The 5,232-nt window shown below is 39.3% G+C and overlaps 1 non-coding gene across 1 annotated transcript; it reads left to right on the forward strand.

Moving 5' to 3' along the window:
* Positions 1–4,669: 4,669 nt before the first annotated feature.
* TRNAY-GUA (transfer RNA tyrosine (anticodon GUA)) lies at positions 4,670–4,759 on the forward strand. The gene is given in 2 exon segments: positions 4,670–4,706; positions 4,724–4,759. It is a non-coding gene; the product is annotated as a tRNA-Tyr (tRNA).
* The last annotated feature ends 473 nt before the right edge of the window (positions 4,760–5,232 follow it).

Here is a 5,232-nt window from a genome sequence, read left to right on the forward strand (position 1 = left end):
TTTTCGCGATCCCTCCTCTCTGCAAACAGTTCATAAGAAGTCATGTGAGCACTTGAACATGTAAGCGACTTCATAGGCTTCTACAAGCGACCCAGAACATACAACATTAGTGAGCAGCGAACAGGAGATGACTTTGTTAAGTGTTATGATATATTTATCGGCGTTTCCAGAGTATGGGATGAACTTGGATGTGACTAGCTCACGAAACGGTCTAATTAAACATTAAATCTCGTATGTAAATTGGAAATAGGTCTCCTTCGGGATGATGTTAATATATATTTACATGTATATTACACGTCGTACTACATTACAAAATGATACGAAAATAAAATTTGGGAGATTACCTGTAAAACTAATACGTATGAAATTTAATTTTTTACCACGAAAGTTAATGGGTCAGAATAACTTGTAACGGCAGTGCCAAGGAATTAATGATTATGCTAAGTATGTGTTTATTAATTTCTTTAACATTATCTTTTCTACTTATTGTATGATTTTCCCGAGAGAATCAATTTAACTATATAAATTTGCACATGCAAATTTTGTAAAAGTTATTTTGATAATTTGAATTATTTAACTTCTCCAAAAACAACAAACATTTTAGCAGCATATAATGTTGATGTTTCCTGTCTGGTATGGAACCACCCCCTGCCACACTCCATAGCAGTGGCTTCCTGGGCGCCATGTAAATGGCTACCAATCCCTAACGTCCAAGTTAATTTCCGTCCAATTAATGTATGGCAGGTTGTTCCTAACTAACAAGGAGTGAATAATGTTCAACATATGTAAATAATAAAAACTCCCATTGTAGAACGAGTCCGTACTCCCAAGTCTTAAAATAAACAGATGGTGACATTGCGTTAAGGATAGGAACTTGAAATTAACCTATGCACTTATAACAAATGCGGATATTCACGCGCGTATTCCGGAGTTTTAAGCATACACACGGGAATGAAATTCGCACGTGGTTTGGAATACCATTGGGGAGAGCTATAACACATTGTATCCGCAAGGGTTTCTTTAACAATAATATTACGCGGATTACTATTTATTTATTAATATTTTATTAACCCACCTGATTTAATGGAAGTCTCCGAATAATGAATACATGGACATGAATAATGAAGAGCGTTTCCGTTAGACATCCAAACATACGCTAAAATCCATAATAATTGTTGTGATCTCCGAATCTTCTTCCGTGGAAACGTGAAGAAAAATCAGTCGGCTGTAATTCAGCTCTATACCGCTGTATGATTCACAAACCATTTCTTTGATGGAAGCAGGTTGGTTTTGGATTTATGACTATACGAAAATGGGAATGCATAAATAAAATTAGTTACTTAGGAAGGAGGACTAACGAAGATATATTAGATGCGGCTAGAGAAGGCAAACCTAAGGGGTAACGCCTAGAAGACCAGAAAAGTTGATGAATGTCATATGGAGAGGGAGGGGGCGTTTTGGTGGTTGTGGTAAAAGAGATAATGTAATGTAAATGAGCAGGAGGAAACAATAGAGTGAGGTTGTGGCAGAGTGACCACTCATTTTCTAGATTTCCATTCATTATGCTATCCTTCCCCGGATAATTCTCCCCATTGGTTGGTATCTGGTCAGGTATTTTATGCGTAGGTAATCAGCGTAAACCTAATGCCCTTTAAGTGTTTTTTTTCATTAAACGATACTTCATATGACACATTGTTTAGTATTGTGTTGTAATTTATCCTATTTTACGCGAACACATCAATTAGGAGTGAGCAATAGAGGCGATTTTTCGTACTATTTGGTGACCATTTTTCTATCATTTGTTATGCTGGGTACTATTTCCACATCGTATATTTAGTTATCACCGGATAATTTTAATGCGTAGGCGGGTGGCATTAATTATTTCGCTCGAATTTTCGTTTAATAATGAGAAGATATATCCTACGTGATTTTCTAAATTAAAGAAAACTAATTCATACATCGATATTTCCGTCGACAAGGTGACTATCCACGAGGAGAGACATGTTAATATGGAATTGATTACGGGGACGACAACCGTCGCCAAGCACAGACCGTGATCAAGTGATCGAATATGCTGACTCTGTACTACGATAGTAGCTCTGAAATCACCTGATTGGGAGGTCAGCAAGCGAATGATATAAACCTCGACGAACGAATTATGCCAGGATGCATGGAAAATTTTACAAGGAAATAGATTCCATGTAAAAACCTATAAAAAATCTACCCGGCTAGCATTAAAACTTTCATGAAAAGTGTATCACTGAAATGTTCCCTTCAGTTAATTACTTACGATCTACAACAGACTGTCAAACACCGAAGAGGCATTCTAAAGTAAACTAATTGTGTCCATAACAATCTCGAGGGTTCAGGTGCCACATTTTAAAAGAGCATTTGGTCAGAGCAGCGTTGAAATTGATGAGGCGCCTACTCGATTACCCAGTATCTACCTATCCATTCTTCCTTTCGACGATACCCTCACCTTCACATCCGACCCGCACCACGAAGGCACTCTCCTCCACAAACCACCGCCGTGGCCACACGTGGGGCAAGACCCGCCAGGGCGAGACGGAGGAAACCGCAACGGCGATCGGCGAGAAGCGGGACGCGTGCCGCACACCGCCAGACTCGCGTCGCCGATACAAGATATGCGTGAAAATTAGATTTAAATTTGGTTAACTGCATTCATTAAATTGAATGGATACATTGAAATTGCGATGAAAACTAACGGCATCGGATTGGCACATGACGACGGCTTTACGATTTCTATCAGATTTAGCCCCCTTCCTCTCCGTATACAGCATAACGCCATGTTGCGGAAGAAATCACTAACTTGAAAAATAAGTCTTAGTGATTTCATCACTACAACGCAACGGCGTACAAATAATAGTTGTTACCGAGTTTAGCGCCAAAAAACAGCACACCGGTGATCCTCAAGCTATCCTACTCTCCGGATCTTGCTCCAGCGGACTTTTTCCTATTTCCTAAGGTGTAATCCATCTTGAAAGGACGCCAATTTGTAAAAATGGAAGACATACAACAAAATTGTAACGCAGACCTAAAGGCTATCCCGAAAGAAGCTTTCCAGGTGGCGTTCGAGAGCTTGAAAAACATTGGGAGCGTTGTATAGGTAGCCAAGGGCTGTAATTTGAAGAGAAAATGCATGATTAAAGGGTAACTAATAAAATCAAGTATATATGCAAAGAGTCATCTTTTTTAAACAGAACTTGTATTATATTATTGGCAGACCACCGTTTAGGGTTGGTTATGGATGGACATAGTCTGATCATCCCAGCAGACAGTGCACTTCCCACCTCTATCCCAAACGACACAGCCAGCCACCCCGCAATACATTAGGTGTTCTTCAACCCCGAGCCTTTTCATACATCCTTTCTCAACGCCCTTATCATTACTCCCCTCCTTGTGAAAGCTTCTAAGCCTAACGCAATTCTTCTTCTTATACCTCGACCATTTTGGCCCAAATCACATCCAAGCTACATGGTGGGATAACTACGTTACTCGAAATTCACGATGATAAAATCAATGTTTTCAGGCTAAAAATGTGACTTCTAATATACAAGGTGTGTTCACATCGCATTTGATTATTCCATGTATCGCAGCCTTAGCAAAATAGATCAAGTAAATTGTGTAAATCCTAGAGTAGGGAGATATGTGGCAAATAACCATGCAATTTCCATCACAGAGATTACGAAAACAGTTTATTATTAGAAATTCTAGGAACTATCGTCGGCCAATCACGAATGTTATGCGGGGAAAATCGAACTTTTCGCAGAATGTGGCGGCAGACCTTCTACATGGTCAAAATTATCGTCAAATCCCATGAATATAAACCATTTAAGCATATTTTTTAGGGTTTTACCTTAGCGGGAACGCTCTCGTTTTCCTTACTGAAACATTTAAATAATGTTTACACGGCCACAAGGGGGAACAAACTTCTCGAAAATTAAACTATACCGAAATTGAATAATCACATTACTTACAAACTTTTAATAGTTGCAGTCCAAACACCTCCTGCCACACGCCCTCGCGGTAACATATAGGGTAAAGAGAGACAGTTCTAAAAGTAATAAGATGTCTTCCATCACACTGCGCTTATCATGCGCAGTGGTTTCGTCCATGGAGCCTACTTTTCTAAGATGCGTAAAATGCCAAGCACGTTTCCCAATTTAAATTAAATAGACCATTGACAAACCTGATGGCTCATTGGAAGTGGGAAATTATTTCCATGCCAATAGGTGTGGATGTAACAGAGAATTACGATAGTGAAATATTTGTCGTGATCGACGCGTGTCGAAGTATTTTTGATTACCATTTTACTTGCTGCTGCCCCCCTTTCACTGTTCCTCCGAAATTGTTCCTTGATGATGACGTCGGTTATAAGTTTTCATCCTCAGCAGCCTCTTTGAATCAACGAGATAAATCAGCGGCCACAGTCTGTGGGGAGCATCAAAATCCGAGCTGTATCCAAAGGCGACCCACGCAATCACATCGGGAAGATATCGACCACGGCGTCCTTCAGCTTGTCTCCACTGCGTTATTTTAGAGAAAATGCGGAGCCACCATCGAGTTAACCTTTGGATCGCAAAGAGAAAGTTCCGCGAGAGGCTTTTTTGCGATATCTTAATCTATAGCGAACTAAGGAAATACAGATCCTTCGGTAGCTCAGTTGGTAGAGCGGTGGACTGTAGAAGGAAACATTATAGATATCCATAGGTCGCTGGTTCAAATCCGGCCCGAAGGAAAATTTTTTCTCCGCGTAAAATGTGATAAAAGTTGAGACAAAATTGCGTTTCACAAAGGTTTTCTTGATAAATACTTTCTGTTTTTTGTTCAAGTTATGCCTAAGGTCGAACTAGTCTTTAAGAAAGGAAATAAAGTCTCATTCTCGCATCATAATGAGATCTTATGCATATGCTTTTCGAAAGAAATTTTGTTTTGCTGGTGCCAAGTATTTTGCAGTGATTTTTTCATGCGCGTTGGCCATTTATTGGCGACAGTGATGACTGGCAGAAAAAAGTTTTTATTATAAGCACCGTACTTATTTTTATTTCATTTCAAACATTTTGCCACCTTACAAATTTCCCCTGAACTTCGTTAACTTTGTAAACGAGTAATCTATGCAGTTACCTTGAAGAACTTGCTATTTAGAATTAAATATATCCTAAGTACTAATTAACCTAAGGTGAAGTGAAATTTCACATTTTTATTCGGGAG

This window comes from Hetaerina americana, unplaced genomic scaffold, assembly GCF_022747635.1.
Source record: "Hetaerina americana unplaced genomic scaffold, ioHetAmer1.1.p SCAF_11, whole genome shotgun sequence".
NCBI lineage: Eukaryota > Metazoa > Arthropoda > Insecta > Odonata > Calopterygidae > Hetaerina > Hetaerina americana.